Source organism: Lithobates pipiens, unplaced genomic scaffold, assembly GCF_037356315.1.
Source record: "Lithobates pipiens isolate NorthernLeopardFrog02 unplaced genomic scaffold, aLitPip1_a1.2 Scaffold_30, whole genome shotgun sequence".
Taxonomy (NCBI): domain Eukaryota; kingdom Metazoa; phylum Chordata; class Amphibia; order Anura; family Ranidae; genus Lithobates; species Lithobates pipiens.
Window position 1 is genome coordinate 150776140 of NW_027507791.1, and position 16760 is coordinate 150792899.

Below are 16760 nucleotides of genomic sequence, written 5' to 3' on the forward strand. Positions count from 1 at the left end.
GGCCCGATCGGGCCCCCCACCCGCGGGAAGGCAGGGACTTATATATACGCCCATATGCCTGCCCGTGCCATTCTGCCGACGTATATCGTCGTGCGGCGGTCGGCAAGTGGTTAATATGGTAATTACTATTATAATAACGCTGGCTGTTACTTTAAACCAGGCCTCAACAAGCTTTCAACAAGTTTTAAGTAATGCAGAAACTTGGCTTGTCTACAGCTTGGTTAAAGGAAAAGTCAGCATTCGTATTAAAGCAAGGGTCTGAACTTTAACTAGATGACATTTCGTTTGCTAAACTGTGATGCATAAATAATTACCTTTTTTTCATAAAATGCTGCTTTCACATTTTTCATTTGTTTAGTATTCCAGTGCTCCTGATCTGCAACTTCTATAAGCTACTTCCTGTCTATTTGGTTTAAAGTCATTACAAAGGGCAAGGGGGCAAGGGGGTTCTCTTCAAATCTGGAGGAACTAAGTGTAGTGCCCACCACCTTTAGGTGGATGCTAATAGGAAAGAGTTAGGTAAAATTACCAGTGCCTTACCCTTTTTTTTGTTTAGGCCTGGTTGTTAATTTGTTTTGGGGAGGAGTAGTAGAATAGAGGGGGGTGTGACCACCTGTACTCTGCCCTGGAAAAAACCTCCCTTGCTTTCCCTAAGAAATGTACTGGAAAGGAGGCGGTCAGGGACTGGAGTGCAGGTAGTGTATATGGCCCTGGCTCAATCATTAATTTGTATGGGCAGGGGCGGGACTGATATATAAACTGAGGTCACATGCTTCCTGGGGAGGATAGGAAGAAACTGAGTCCAGAGAAGCAGCCACAATGTGACTCTAAGGAGCAGGCTTGAAGGCCTTGGGTTTCAGAGGCCCCAGCGCTGGAGAGCAGGAACCAAAACCTAAAGGTTCAGAGACCTCTGTGCTGGATGGTTCAAGCGCACCAAGTCATCCAAGAAACCCTGGGGAAGTGAACCAAGCATCCTGGCTGGATTGTTCTATCGACAAGAAGCCGGAAGTAGCTGCAAAGTGGACAGAGTAGACCGGGATGTTATCCGGACTTTCCTGAACTGGCCTGGGGAGGAACACAGGAGGCAAGATAGGCAGGTGAGGCCTGGGACTTCCAGCATCCATTTGCCAAGGTGCTTTTCAGAGGGGCATCGGTCAGTTCATTAAGGGAAAGGGACTTAGCTACTCAAAAAGGGAACCAGAAGGAGGAGGCAGCTCATATTTCCCACTATTACCATTACACCTGGACTGCAACAAGAAGAATAAAAATCATTTGTGCAACCTTTATTGACTGTGTCTGTTGTGAATCATGCAGTGTGGAAGAACGAAGGTATGTTAGCAGTACTATATGAACAACCCAGCAGCTCCCAAGGGAGTAGTGCGCTACATAAGTGTAACGCTGGCTCCTGACGAGCAGGCGCTATGGTTTTTTCAAAGTTAACTTTTCCTGAAACCACAGTTGGGTTTTGGGGCAAATTTTCAAAATTTCTGGTTTCAGTATCAGTCTAGCACTGGATTCTCCTTGACTGCAAGTGTTGCTGTCACCGGGGGCAAGGTTGAGAACGCAGTCTAGCTGGGTGTATTGAATGCCACTGTCCTTTTCGGAAGCAGCACAGTGGGAGTGTTCTCCTGCTGTGCATTCTGGGAGGTGGTCTTTAGGGTGCTGACATCAAGTGCTTCGGGGTTCTGTTCTGGCCTGTCCAGAGAATATTTTCTGTCTGTTTGGTTCTGGTCCTCCTGACCAGCCCCCATGGCCCTCCTGGCCTGGGGTGCAGAACCATGCAATTCGAGGCTCGGGGCTGGCTAGCCCGAGGCAACGCAACTGCAGGGACAAGCCTGGATGGATTTCAGCGGCCTATTGATCCAAAGGTGGTCCGGTGCCATCTCATACAAGGGAGAGGACCAGCAACTGGAGAAACCCCAGGGGAGGACTCTTCAGGAGAAGGGCGTGTGCAAGAATGGCTTCTCTGAAGGAGCCTGGAGGCTTTGTTGAAGGACACTACATGGATCTACACGCATATGTCCCTCAGTATCGCTAAAGTCTCAAATATCCTACACTCAAGTCTGTGGCAGAGACTTTGATTGGCACCCTACCGGCTGATAGGCCTAGTGAGGTCTATCCGGGGGTTGTAAAATCCAGCTGTGAAACTTTTGCTACTCTCTGGATTTTTCCTATGTGAGGATTTCCATTTTTGCAGTCTAAAGTACCTGAACTTAATCCTAACCCTCTACCATTGTCTAAAGACTCTGTTTCTTGTTCAAATAAATAACCCAAAAGAAGATTCAGTGTCAGTTTCCACATTTCTTTGGGCTATCTACCACGGGAACCCCTAGACGGAGAAGAAGTCAACCCAATCAAACCAGCAGCTCCTTTGGGGGTCAGTGCTACATAAGATTTAACCTCCACATACAGAAAGGCTTCTTCACAGTAAGAGCTGTGAAAGTATGGAATCGACTCAGTTCAGTAGATTGTTTTAAAAAGTTCACAAGAAATAAAAAGATGTTAATAAGTATAGGTAATAACACTAGAGATTGTTGATCCAGAGAACTCTGATTGACTAATGGGGGATCAGAAAGAAATATATGTTACCCCTGCTGGACCAAATTGAATCATGCATTAGGCTGCTTTCACACTGATCAGTTTTTTTTCTGTTTTAGCCTTACCAGCGGAAGAAAAAAAGAAACATGTATGACCATTCAATTCTATGGGACTTGTGGCAGCACGCAGGTAAAATCACCTGGTTGTATTCAGGATGGGAAATATGTGTGTCCTAGATTCAGGCTTTATGCAGACTTTTACAATTAGAGGGGAAGAGTTAATGAGCCCAGCTGTAGTAAGTGGGCTCATTAAGACCTCTACAAAAAACCCCAGCATGCATAGGGAGATGCTCCATCCTGGAACCAGTTTTGTGTGTATAGACTGGGGAGTCTGAGATCTGTTCTGTGCGGTGAGTTAACGCCTGTGTGGCAAACCCCTACAATAGAGACAGGGACTGGGGCAGCACAAGGCTGCACCCAGTTGTTAGACAGGGAGTCTACGTGTGTAGTTAGAGGTCAAGCTGACCAGGATTTATTTTCTTGTTTTATTTTGTTTGGCTGTTATATGTATCACTGCATGTAGCCTAAATAAACCGGATCTTTTGTTTTTTGCACCTACACCGCTGTCTGCTGTGCCTGACTTTGTGTTGTGAACCCATCCAGGGGGTCACACACACCCGCTACCGAGCTAACCCCCTCACAGTTGGTGGAGAATTTTGGCAGTTTTTTTTTTCAATTTTTTTTTAAAAGGCCAGCATGGAGGAGATACTGAGACAGCTGGCTCTAGCAAATGCAAATCAGCAGCAAGCAAATGCAAATCAGCAGCAAACAAATGCGGCTTTACAAAAGAGCCTTGCAGCCCAGCAGAAAGCTCATCAGCAGAGTATGGAAGCTCAGCAACAAGCCCAGCAGCAGACAAATGCAAATCAGCAGCAGATAAATGCAACTTTGCAGCAGAGTTTGGAAGCTCAGCAACAAGCCCAGCAGCGATCTGAAGCCCGCTTCATAGACCTGTTGCAGAAGCAAGAGCAGAGCTTTCAACAGCAAATAGAGACATTGATACAGCAACGTCCGCAGACCAATGAAGCAAGTGGTTACAATAATACCGCATCCTTTGGTGTGAGCCGTTTATTGACAAAAATGACTGGAGAGGATGATCCGGAGGTGTTTTTGACCACATTTGAAAGGACTGCTGAAAGGGAAAAGTGGCCTAAGGAGCAATGGGCTGGACTGGTGGCCCCTCTGTTAACTGGGGAATCGCAGAAAGCTTATTATGACCTAGAGCCTGACCAAGCAAAAGACTATGTGGTACTAAAAACAGAAATATTGGCACGGCTGGGTGTCACCCTGGCCGTCCGGGCTCAGCGTGTGCATAATTGGACTTTTCAGGTTGGAAAACCCCCCAGATCTCAAATGTATGATCTCATTCACCTGAGCAGGAAGTGGCTGCAGCAAGAGATTTTGACCGCACCAAACATTGTGGAACGTGTGGTTATGGATCGTTTCCTGAGAGCTCTTCCTACTGCCATCCAAAAATGGGTAAGCCATGGAGACCCAGAAAATGCAGATAAACTTGTGGATCTGGTTGAGAGGTACTTGGCTACAGAGAACTTGACCACCTCTTCCAGGGACTCACGGACTTTCCATCCTAAGACCAGATCATCCCCAGTGGCGGGTAAGATGACTCCAAGGGGTGAGGGTGGAGAGAGTGAGGGGATGGGAGTTCTACCTAAGGTCTGGCGGGAGCAACCCAGGAAGCCCATGCTGCAAGACGCAGCGAAAAAGATTATTTGCTACCGCTGCCGGCAAGAGGGACATATTGCAGCCAATTGCCCAGTTGTGGATGAGCCTATGCCATGTGACTTTATAAGGGAGAGACGTCAGTCGCTGTTTGCGACAGTTGCATGCACTGCCATTCGGGGGGACCTGAGAAACATTTATGTAAAATGTGTATTAATGGTAGAAATGTTGATGTGTTGCTGGATTCAGGTAGCCTGGTAACGTTGATAAAAGCTGAATTAGTTACTACAGAGGTCTCTGGGAAGAACAGGGTGGCTGTTATTTGTGTGCATGGGGACACCCGAGAGTATCCTGTAACTTCAGTGTTTTTTGAGACCCCCAAAGGTAACCTTTCTCATCAGGTGGGGTTAGTGTCTCACTTACCACATGATGCTATTGTGGGAAGGGATTTTCCAAAATTCTGGGAACTCTGGGATTGTCCTGAGCCCCCCACTGGTGCCCCTATAAACCAGGAAGATGACCAGAATTCCTCTAGGGGTGGTGAGGACTCTCCTGAATTTCCCTTGTCGGTATTGGCGGGGGAAACTCGAGAAACTGGGGAGGAGCCAACATCCTCAGATGAAAACATGCCGTCTGTGGAGTTTTCGGATCTTGAGGTTCACAGGGAAAATTTTGCCACAGAACAGTTAAAAGACCCCACCCTAATAAAGGCACGGGAAAATGTGGTGAAAATAGATGGCGAGTTAGTGAACCCAGATAAGACTTGCACTTATCCTTACTTCACTATGGAAAGGGACCTGCTGTATCGAGTGGCTCAAAGGGCAGAAGAAACCATTGAGCAACTTGTAGTGCCCAAACCTTACAGGAAGTTGGTGTTAGAATTGGCCCATGGGCACATTCTGGGAGGTCATCTGGGGACAGAGAAAACCAGAGAGAGGGTATTGCAGAGATTCTATTGGCCTGGGGTCATGAAGGAAATAGAAAATTATTGTTCCTCCTGCCCTGTGTGTCAGAAGTCGGCACCTATGCCACATTTCCGTAACCCACTGGTACCTCTTCCTATCATTGAGGTCCCCTTTGAGAGGATCGCAATGGATTTGGTAGGTCCGATAATGAAGTCTGCTAGGGGGCATCAGTACATTTTGGTTATATTGGACTATGCCACCCGTTATCCGGAAGCAATTCCTCTCCGAAATACCTCGGCCAAAACCATAGCCAAAGAGCTATCTCTTGTTTTTAGCCGCGTGGGTATTTGTAAGGAACTGCTTACGGACCAAGGTACACCCTTTATGTCCCGGGTTATGAAAGAATTATGCAAGTTGTACAAAGTGAAGCAATTGCGTACATCTGTGTATCACCCCCAAACAGATGGGTTGGTTGAAAGATTCAACAAAACCCTAAAACAAATGTTAAAGAAGGTGGTGGATAGAGATGGAAAGAATTGGGATTGTCTAATACCCTATCTGATGTTTGCCATTAGGGAGGTACCCCAATCCTCTACGGGTTTCTCACCCTTCGAGTTGCTCTATGGGAGACACCCAAGAGGGCTGCTGGATATCGCCAAGGAAACTTGGGAAAATGAGAGTTCTCCTCACAGGAGTGTGATTGAGCATGTCGCCCTGATGCAAGATAGAATTGCACAGGTAATGCCAATTGTAAAGGAACATTTAACCCAAGCGCAGTTAGCACAGCAGAGAGTGTACAACCGTGGGGCCAAGACCCGTACTTTTTCCCCGGGGGATAGGGTCTTGGTGCTAGTCCCTACGGTTGAAAGCAAATTTCTGGCCAAATGGCAAGGTCCATACGAAGTAATTGAAAAAATTAGTGAGGTGAACTACAGGGTTAGACAGCCAGGAAGGCGAAAGCCAGAGCAGATCTATCACGTCAAAATGCTGAAAGCCTGGAGGGATAGGGAATCCCTAGTCGCGGAGACTTTGTCACAAGCACAGCCTGATTGCTTAGTTCCTGAGGTTGGAATAGCAGACACCTTATCGAAACCCCAACAACAGGAGGTTAAAGAGTTTGTACTTCGTAACAAAGAGATTTTCTCTGAGCTTCCGGGACAAACATCTGGCGTAGAGCATGACATTATCACCCCGCCAGGAGAAAGGGTAAAACTAAAACCTTATAGAATACCAGAGGCCCGACGGGAGGCAATACGTGGGGAGGTTCAAAGGATGCTGGAATTGGGTGTGATAGAGGAGTCCCAGAGTGACTGGTCCAGTCCTATCGTACTAGTGCCCAAACCTGATGGGAGCTGGCGGTTTTGTAACGATTTTCGACAATTAAATAAAGTTACAAAATTTGACACCTACCCCATGCCGCGTATAGATGAGTTGATTGACCGGCTGGGAACAGCCCGATATATGACAACTCTTGATCTCACCAAAGGGTATTGGCAAATTCCCCTGGCCGAGTCGGCCAAGGAGAAGACTGCGTTTGTAACCCCAGATGGGGCATTCCAATATAAGAGAATGCTGTTTGGGTTACAGAATGCACCGGCAACATTCCAGCGGAAAATGGATAAGATTCTGAGGCCCCATCAGAAATATGCTGCAGCTTACCTGGATGATGTGATTATCCATAGCAGAGACTGGGTCTCACATTTGCCAAAAGTACAAGCAGTCCTAGACTCTATCCGGGAAGCTGGGTTTACGGCCAATCCAAAGAAGTGTACCATTGGACAGGAGGAGGCCAAATATCTTGGGTACACTATTGGGAGGGGGGTGATAAAACCCCAAGTCAATAAAGTCGAGGCCATACAGAGTTGGCCACGTCCCAACAGCAAGAAACAGGTACGAGCCTTTCTGGGAATCGCTGGCTATTATCGACGATTCATTCCCCATTTTGCTTCTCAGGCTGTGCCCCTCACCAACCTGACAAAAGGGAAAGAGTCTGTTATGGTTAAATGGTCCCCAGAGGCTGAAGAAGCATTTCAGTCCTTAAAAACAGCCTTATGTAGCCAGCCAGTGTTGTACTCACCAGACTTCTCTAAGGACTTCGTGGTACAAACTGATGCATCAGACGTTGGGTTAGGAGCAGTGTTATCCCAGGTCTGGAACGGGGAAGAGCACCCAGTCATTTACCTCAGCAGGAAGTTGAAGTCCCATGAGGTAAATTACTCCACGATTGAGAAGGAATGTTTAGCAGTGAAGTGGGCTCTAGATTCTCTTCGACCTGGTGACTGATCACGCTCCTTTAAAGTGGATGGCTCAAAACAAGGAGACCAATAGAAGGGTAAATAGGTGGTTCCTGGCCCTACAGGAATTTAACTTTACAGTTAAGCATCGCCCTGGTGTTAAAATGGGGAATGTGGATGCTTTGTCTCGGATACATGCGTGTCTGGCTGCTTGTGTTACAACCCCAAGGTTGAAACAAGAGGGGGGGGTATGTGGCAGCACGCAGGTAAAATCACCTGGTTGTATTCAGGATGGGAAATATGTGTGTCCTAGATTCAGGCTTTATGCAGACTTTTACAATTAGAGGGGAAGAGTTAATGAGCCCAGCTGTAGTAAGTGGGCTCATTAAGACCTCTACAAAAAACCCCAGCATGCATAGGGAGATGCTCCATCCTGGAACCAGTTTTGTGTGTATAGACTGGGGAGTCTGAGATCTGTTCTGTGCGGTGAGTTAACGCCTGTGTGGCAAACCCCTACAATAGAGACAGGGACTGGGGCAGCACAAGGCTGCACCCAGTTGTTAGACAGGGAGTCTACGTGTGTAGTTAGAGGTCAAGCTGACCAGGATTTATTTTCTTGTTTTATTTTGTTTGGCTGTTATATGTATCACTGCATGTAGCCTAAATAAACCGGATCTTTTGTTTTTTGCACCTACACCGCTGTCTGCTGTGCCTGACTTTGTGTTGTGAACCCATCCAGGGGGTCACACACACCCGCTACCGAGCTAACCCCCTCACAGACTCTTCACACCAGTCAGTTGCAAGTTGCCTGTTTAAAAGTCTGGCTTGCTGCATGTTTGGTGCATGTTTGCTGTGGTAAAATAAAGGCGGCTACAATAGAAATTAATAGAAAACGCATAAAAAAACAAGGCAAAAATCTACTCACAGATGCGTTTTTGGTGTGTTTTTTTATTGTCACATGTCCTGTTTTCACAGGTGCAAAGTGCACCAGAAACACATTTTTGCAACAGAGCAATTGTGGGTATATAATTCTATTATATATATTTTTTCTATTGATTGAACTGAATGGACTTTTTTCAACCTATCTGTGCAATTATATAACTATAAATGCTCGCTCCTGCATTAGCTGCGCATCATTTCTCTGTACCAGAACTGTGTATCAGTTCAACTACTTGTAGTGTCCATAGGGGACTATTTGACATGGTGACAATGTAGGAACATAAGTCAGTGTCACCCTATATCAGAAATCACTTGCACAGATACCTTCATGATAAGATCACCAGGTATCTAAATGAAAACTGCGGATTTAAGAAGATTAACCACGACGGCTCATGTACATATACGTAGGCAGTTTGAAGATGGATATCTCGGTAACAGCAGCAGCTGCTGCCACAACCAAGCTATCCATCTTTAGAGCCGGTGGTTCTGTTTATGATAATGGTGGTCTCTGTGGCGGATTCGCCGCAAGACCACCATTATTGCCGGCGGAATTTGTGTCTCTCACCCTCCACTGCTCTCCTGCGCCCTCTGCTGCTTACCGGAGACCTGTCGGCAGCGGCAGAGGCAATGGGGTCCTTTCCGTGGCTGGGCATGGAGACGAGTGAGGTTAAAGAGGAGGGCCGATTTTGAAAAAAAAAATGTAAAAGTCAGCAGCTGCAAACACTGTAGCTGCTGACTTTTAATAAGCACACTTACCTGTCCAGGGCGCCCACGATGTCGGCCGCCCGAGGCTGACCCGTCCCTCAGTCTTGGGTCCCGGCGCCGCCATTTTGGGTAAGGGAAACAGGCAGTGGAGCATTGCGACTTCACTGCCGTTTCCTACTGCGCATGCACGAGTCGTGCAGCGCTTTGTGAATGGGACGCGCTGTGTTCTAGGACACACAGTTCCCAGAACACAGCGCGATCCATTACCCAGAAGACGCCGCACGGAGGAGAGAAGAAAGAAGATCTCCGCGGAGGAGGTAGAGGCAGATTAGGATGATGTGCCTAGCAAAAGGCATTTCTGGTAAGTAAAAAAAAAAAAAAAGTTTTCATTTTTTTTAATGATTTTTTTCTAATTTTTAATGTATTTTATGTTTTCAGGGTGGCCCTCAACTTTAAGATGGTCCCCACCCATCTCCATACCATAGCAGGGCAGAAGCGACGTCAAAACGTCACTTCCGCCCTTACCTCTTAAAGGCACATTTTTTTGTTGTCATATTTTTCAAACGACAATTTTTTTTTATTGCATTTAAGTCCAAATATGAGATCTGAGGGCTTTTTGAACCCAGATCTCATATTTAAGAGGACCTGTCATGCTTTTTTTCTATTACAAGGGATGTTTACATTCCTTGTAATAGGAATAAAAGTGACCCAAATTTTTGTTTTTTTTTAAAAACTGTGTAAAAAAATAGGTAAAATGAATAAGAAAAAAAAATAAAAAAATGTAAAAGCGCCCCATCCCGATGAGCTGGCACGCAGAAGCGAACTCATACGTGAGTAGAGCTTGCATATGAAAACGATGGTCAAACTACACATGTGAAGTATCGCCACGATCGTTGGAGCTAGAGCAATAATTCTAGCTCTAGAACTCCTCTGTAACTCAAAAAATGCAACCTGTAGAATTTCTTAAACGTTGCTTATGGAGATTTTTAAGGGTAAAAGTTTGACGCCATTCCACAAGCGGGCGCAATTTTGAAGCGTGACATGTTGGGTATCAATTTACTGGGCGTAACATTATCTTTCACAGTATAAAAAAAATGGCCTAGCTTTACTGTTTTCTTAGTTTTTCATTCAAAAAAGTGAAATTTTTCCAAAAAAAGTGCACTTGTAAGACCGCTGCGCAAATACAGTGTAACAAAAAGTATTGCAATGACTGCCATTTTATTCTCTAGTGTGTGTTAGAAAAAAAAAATGTATAATGTTTGGGGGTTCTAAGTAATTTTCTAGCAAAAAAAGTGTTTTTAACTTGTAAACACTGAGTCTGAAAAAGAGGTCTGGTCTTTAAGAGGTTAAAGGACTGAGCCTCTTTTTGAGATTTGTTATTTACAAGTTAAAAACATTTTTTTTCTGGAAAATTACTTAGAACCCCCAAAGATGAATACATTTTTTTCCTAACACTCTAGCGAATAAAATGGTGGTAATTGCAATACTTTCTGTCACACCGTATTTGCGTAGCGGTCTTACAAGAGCTTTTTTTAATTAAAAAATAAAACAACAGTAAAGTTAGCCCAATTTTTTTATATTGTGAAAGATAATGTTACACCGAGTAAATTGGTACTTAACATGTCACGCTTCAAAATTGCGCCCGCTCGTGGAATGGCGACAAACCTTTACCCTTAATAATCTCCATAGGTGACGTTTAAAAAATTCTACAGGTTGCATCTTTTGAGTTACAGAGGAGGTCTAGGGCTAGAATTTTTGCTGTCGCTCTACCGATCGCGGAGACAACTCACATGTGTGGTTTGAACACCATTTTCATATGCAGGTGCTAATCACGTATGCGTTCGCTTCTGCACGCGAGCTCGGTGGGACGGGGTGCATTTAAAAACATTTTTTTTCTTATTCATTTTACCTTTTATTTTTATTTTTTACACTGTTCTTTAAAAAAAAAAAAATTGTGTCACTTTTTATTCCTATTACATGTAATAGGAAAAAAAAAAGCATGACAGGACCTCTTAAATATCTCATATTTACACTAAAATGCAATAAAAAAAATAAAAAAAATTGTAATTTAAAAAAAAAAAATGACCCTTTAAGAGCTATGGGTGGAAGTGACGTTTTGACATCACTTCCACCCTGCAATGATATGGAGACGAGTGGGGGCCATCTTCCCCTCACTCGTCTCCATACCCAGCATGTGAAAGGATCCAATCGCCATCGCCGCTGCCGGCGGCTCCGGTAAGCGGTGGAGGGCACTGGAGCGCAGTGGGAGGGGGGCCCCTCTCCTGCCGCCGATAAAAGTGATCTTGCGGCGAATCTACCACAGAGACCACTTTTATCTGAAAGCTGACCACACGCCGAAGAAGAAGCTAGCTGCTGCCATAACAGCAATATTGCTCTTCAAAGTTAGGACGTATATTGGCATGCGGCAGTCTGTAAGTGGTTAAAAACAACTTTTGAAATAATATTAAAATGTTAAATTTCATATGAGATTTTATTGATTGGATTTAGATAGACTTTAAGATTACAGGGCCGGCTAATTTCTTCATATCAGCCTATATACAGATTATTAGTGACAGTGGAATTATTTCTAACAGACTAACAGAGGATTAATACTGTATATAACAATGGTGTTTTACTCTTTTACTTCATGTATCTATAGCTAGGACTTGTAATAATGTTCTTTCCATCCAGAAAGCTATTACAGATTAGAGTCATCCGGGCTTTCATTTTGTAGTTAATTAAATGCCATGACAAGCTATTGAAGGATTACATTTAATTACAAGACAATAATACTACACAATTATAGCCAATTTTAAATCAGTAAACTCCATTGGGTGCTACTGACAAATTGCTAGAAGACAACGTACAGTATTGTGCAATATTAGGTTTCATCATAGTCCATTGAGATCACAGTTCCGTCAGCTTCAGCAATGCTGCTGTTTTATTGGTCCCATTGAATCAATGCTGCTGACCATGTTTTGCCTTTACTGGTTTATTAACTTGGAAACTAAAACAATATTTTACCCATAACTACGTGATTATCAGGAGCTCTCCCTTCTTACTTTTTCTATTTTATGTCCTCTTCTAAAAGCTTTCAATTACATAAAAGAGACAACTGTGTATGGGTTACATTTTCACACAATCCAAACGCTTGCAGAAAAAATATATGACAATGTCATGTTTTCCATTTAAATATAATCAATATTCCCCATTAGTGGGTCATTGATCAGAACGGTAGGGAAATTGTAGATAATTCCTTTTGCTCTTTGCTATAAAGGCAGATGTTAACCAATTTCAAGTAAGCCATTTTAAATATTTCAACTTACATGCATAGTCAAGACGATGGGTCTGCGGGTGAAAAGTGATCTTTCAAAGATTTAATAGTTCCTGATGATAATGCCTACAAACCCTTTGCCCAGCTTAAAAGTAATAAAGGCAGCAATGAGTTTATTTTAATTTATTTTTAACTTTGAACTGTGTAGAAAAAGGCCACCCAGCTATTACAGAGAGCAAGGCCATTTTCCTTGAGCTCTCAACACTTAAGACATCTATTCCAGAATGTTGATGCTGCAGTTTGTGTTGCTGTTTTTGATTTTTGTGTGTATTTGCTTGTTTTTATTACTTTTCAACTGTTAGCTTTCTTACTGATATAGCCTGATGCCAAAGGACAGTGTTGCGAAATTTCATCTGGGACTTATTATACTTCTTTCATTGACATAAAATGTGTTAAACTTTATCCATCCTCATAAGCCTAAAATGACAGAAGAGCCCCGGGGCAATCCTAAAATGTATTTAAAAAAACAACATTCTGAGTTAGCATTCTGAATTTTTAAGTAGAAATTCTGAGGATGCCCCTAAGTTATCTCAGAATTCTGACTTTGAAAATCAGAATTTTATTTATTACATTTTAGAATGGTCCCAGAGTAGAAATTCTGAGGATGGCCCCAAGTTATCTCAGAATTCTGACTTTGAAAATCAGAATTTTGTTTATTACATTTTAGGATGGTCCCAGAGGTTCAAGAAGCTGACAAGAGAAGGAAAATGGATGGGGAAAAAAACAATAGTGCTGTAGGAAAGGATATGTCTCCTGTTCTCATGGGCTAATAATAGGTGCATGCCTTATAACTATGGTTAAAGGTGCACATAACCATTCATTTATATTTGCAATATATCATCAATAATTTATCCTATGTATGACCCTCATTACAAGAAATATCTAGAGACAATCTAGCTGTAATCCAAACATAAAAGCTAAATTGTAATTAGTATTTTTACACATTTGGAAAAACTGTAAAAATAAAGTCAAGACAATGTACTTACAATGTTATGGATCCTTAATATAACTGAAAATTATGCTTTGAATGTATGACCTGCTCTTTTAGAAGTTTTTTATAATAATTACTAAATTATGTATTTGCATGATGGTCTTGAATCCCAGTGTCTTCTAGAGGTGCTCAGTGCTGGGAGTTGATCATTGAGAATGTCCTGCCCTTTTATATGTCCCAGAAAAGCCCAGACAATCCCAATTGTATTACCAGTCCACAGTTGTCTCTAAGGTATAATTAGATCTTAGAACACAAAACAATAACATCCTTTTCTAATTAGCAATTGAGTATGGCAAAATTAAATGTCTGTTAGATGTCACTGAGTTGTAAATAATACATGGAGGATTCACACTAAATGCATTATTATCTTTCCTCAATATTTATTCATATTTCATTATGTACATCTAATATATACTGTATGTGTATTATTTAGTATTTACCCACTTGCCTATTGGGCACTTAACCCCCCCCCCCCCTGCCCAGACCAATTTTCAGCTTTCAGTGCTGTCATACTTTGAATGACAATTACTCAGTCATGCAACACTGTACAAATATGAATTTATTGTCTTTTTTTCATGCAAATAGAGCTTTCTTTTGGTGGTATTTAATCACCACTGGGTTTTTTATTTCTTGTGTTATATATGAAAAAAGACAGAAAATTTGGGGGAAATTTTTTTTTTCTATGTTTCTGTTATAACATTTTGCGAATTAGTAATTTTTCTTCATAAATTTTGGCCATAATTTAACTGCTACATTGCTTTGGTAAAAAATAACCCAAATAAGTATATATTATTTAGTCTCTGTGAAAGTTTGAGAGTCTACAAGCTATGGTGCTAATCATTGAAAATTGATCACACCTGATGTACTGACGGCCTATTTCAATTCTTGAGACACTAACAAGCCAGGAAAGTACAAATACTCCCCAAATGACCCTTCTTTGGAAAGTAGACATTCCAATGTATTTAGTAAGAGGCATGGTGAGTTTTGAAGTTGTAATTTTTTCTCACAATTCTTTGCAAAATGAAGACTTTTTTTTAAAGTGTCATATTAACAGGTTATTTCTCTCACTCTAGGTCAGTGATGGCGAACCTTGGCACCCCAGATGTTTTGGAACTACATTTCCCATGATGCTCATGCACTCTGCAGTGTAGTGGAGCATCATGGGAAATGTAGTTCCAAAACATCTGGGGTGCCAAGGTTCACCATCACTGCTCTAGGTTATTTTGTAAAGGGCTTGCATGCTCAGACCTGACCTTTTTACTGTTAATATATTGGAAGAATTTTTAGGGATTTGTCCTACTATCTTTTTCATTCATTTTGAATTTTTGCGGCCTTGATTTACTTTTTATATATTCTGTTACATTCTTTGTAAAGCCCCATACACACTATCAGATTTTCTGCAGATTTTTGTCTTCAGATTTACCAAAACCATATAATATGAGGTCAAAAATTAGGAGTTTAAATTTGTATGCAATCAGGCAGGCCCTCGCCTACATGATTTTGGTAAATCTGAAGACAAAAATCAGCAGAAAATCTGATAGTGTGTATGGGGCTTAACATGTAAACGATCATTTTATGATCATCCATCATTTTATATATAAATATATTTTCTTAAAAGCTTTTTTCCTATTATTTTTACCTTTTTTTTCAAGAAGTTTGGTTTTCAAAAGACATATAACAGGATTAAAAATGTGTAGAAATTGGAATGGGACTTTAAATGAGGCAAGTCAATGATTAATCAGCTGTTTCTAATGCCTAAATATTAAGGTCATATTGTAACATATTCCAAAGCATCACAACTATATCAATAAATTAATAATACATATAATAATACTGTAATCACAAGATTTACATAGTAATATTCGTATACAATATTTAATATAATTGATCATTGGACATAATGGTACAGTCGATAGAAATAATAAATCATACAGAAGGCAATTAATGTAATTAATACAGCTATATATAGATAAAGGATCAACAGAACAATACATTTGATAATTATATGAGGAGATTAAAGCATTCATTAGGTTCATGGTTTTGTACCAATCTTCAGGAGTCAGATGCATGTCAATATAGACTGGATAAAAAAATAATAATTATTATGTTAGCTTAAGGGATCCTCTACATAAGTAGCGGGTGAATATAAAGAAATATATAGTTTCCATAATACTCACTAAACACCAAAAAATTATCAGTGCTCCTAGGGTGAAATTTAATGGTGGTCTGGATTACATTTGGTCTCAACCGGGGTTGAGGCAGAGAACATCCCCCAAATAGGTGAACCCCGCACCAGGGAAAACCAGCCGATATAATCACCGGAACACCACACTGCACCATCACTCGGGAATGTGCAAACATACCACCGTGAACTTCCAATTCTAATAATAAAAAATGGAAACTATGTGTAGTGGTTAATGAGAAAAAGTTTTTTAATTGATATGTGTAAGCTAATGATACAATTAGGATTAAATGAAAGTGTTAGTGCAGTGAAAGTGTAAATGTAGTAGCAAAAAAGTGTAGATAACCAAAGTGTGACAAATGTAATTACCTGAGGTTTGTGGTGAGTTGTGCACGTTGGACATTTCCAGCCAGTGATAATGCAGGGACTGAACCGGCAAAAAAAAAACGCCACTGAACAGGATTAATAGTAGTGGTCACAGCTGCTTAAGTCATAAAGGACAGCAAGGTATAACAGAACCAAAAGCAATATTAAGATCCGGTATAAAGACAGCTTGTTGCTTGTGGCATATCCAAAGAAGAAGGCCAGTAACAAAGCATACATCAACTAAAGAAGAAAATGTAACCATTGCTTCCTGAGAGGTAATTTACAAAGGGCAACAGAGCACTGGGAAAGTTCTAAACTGTTCCACATCTAGCGGTGGAATATGACAGAACAGTATGTTTAGCCTAGTAGGTAAGTATTAAACTGTCAATGGGTCGACTATAGCTGGTCATGTTTAGAACTAGGATGCAGGAAGGGAAAGAGGACAGGGGGAGGAGGGGGATGGGACCAAGGGACAGGGTACTATAGGGGGGAAGGGGGGAAAAGGGTAATGATTATCTTGGATGTGAGGGGGGGGAGAGAGGAGTGGAGAGACGTTGAGAAAAATAAAGAGCTGAAATAAAAGGGTAAAGTGTTCTTCCTTCTCCCCGAGAAAAGGTATCTTTTAGTTGTTAGGGTTGTTATTAATGAGTACCCAGGAGGAATCTGCGGAATCCGCAAAGTTCATCCAACAATCCCAGATTTTTTAAAATTTAGATGGGGTTTCTCTGGTCTGGTGTATGAAGTCCTCCATCTCTGCCATTTTCTTAACTCCCTGAATCCATTCAGCAATGGTTGGGGGGATTTTTTCCTTCCAGTGTAAGGGGATG

The 16760-nt window shown here is 41.9% G+C and overlaps 1 protein-coding gene across 1 annotated transcript in view; it reads right to left on the reverse strand.

Annotated features, from left to right (window-relative positions):
* LOC143943296 (olfactory receptor 5V1-like) overlaps positions 1–13512 on the reverse strand; it is a 37724-nt gene extending 24212 nt beyond the window's left edge. The window contains exon 1 of the mRNA XM_077464946.1: positions 13381–13512. The gene's annotated coding sequence lies outside the window, so the exon portion shown is untranslated. The remainder of the gene's footprint in view (positions 1–13380) is intronic.
* Positions 13513–16760: the final 3248 nt, after the last annotated feature.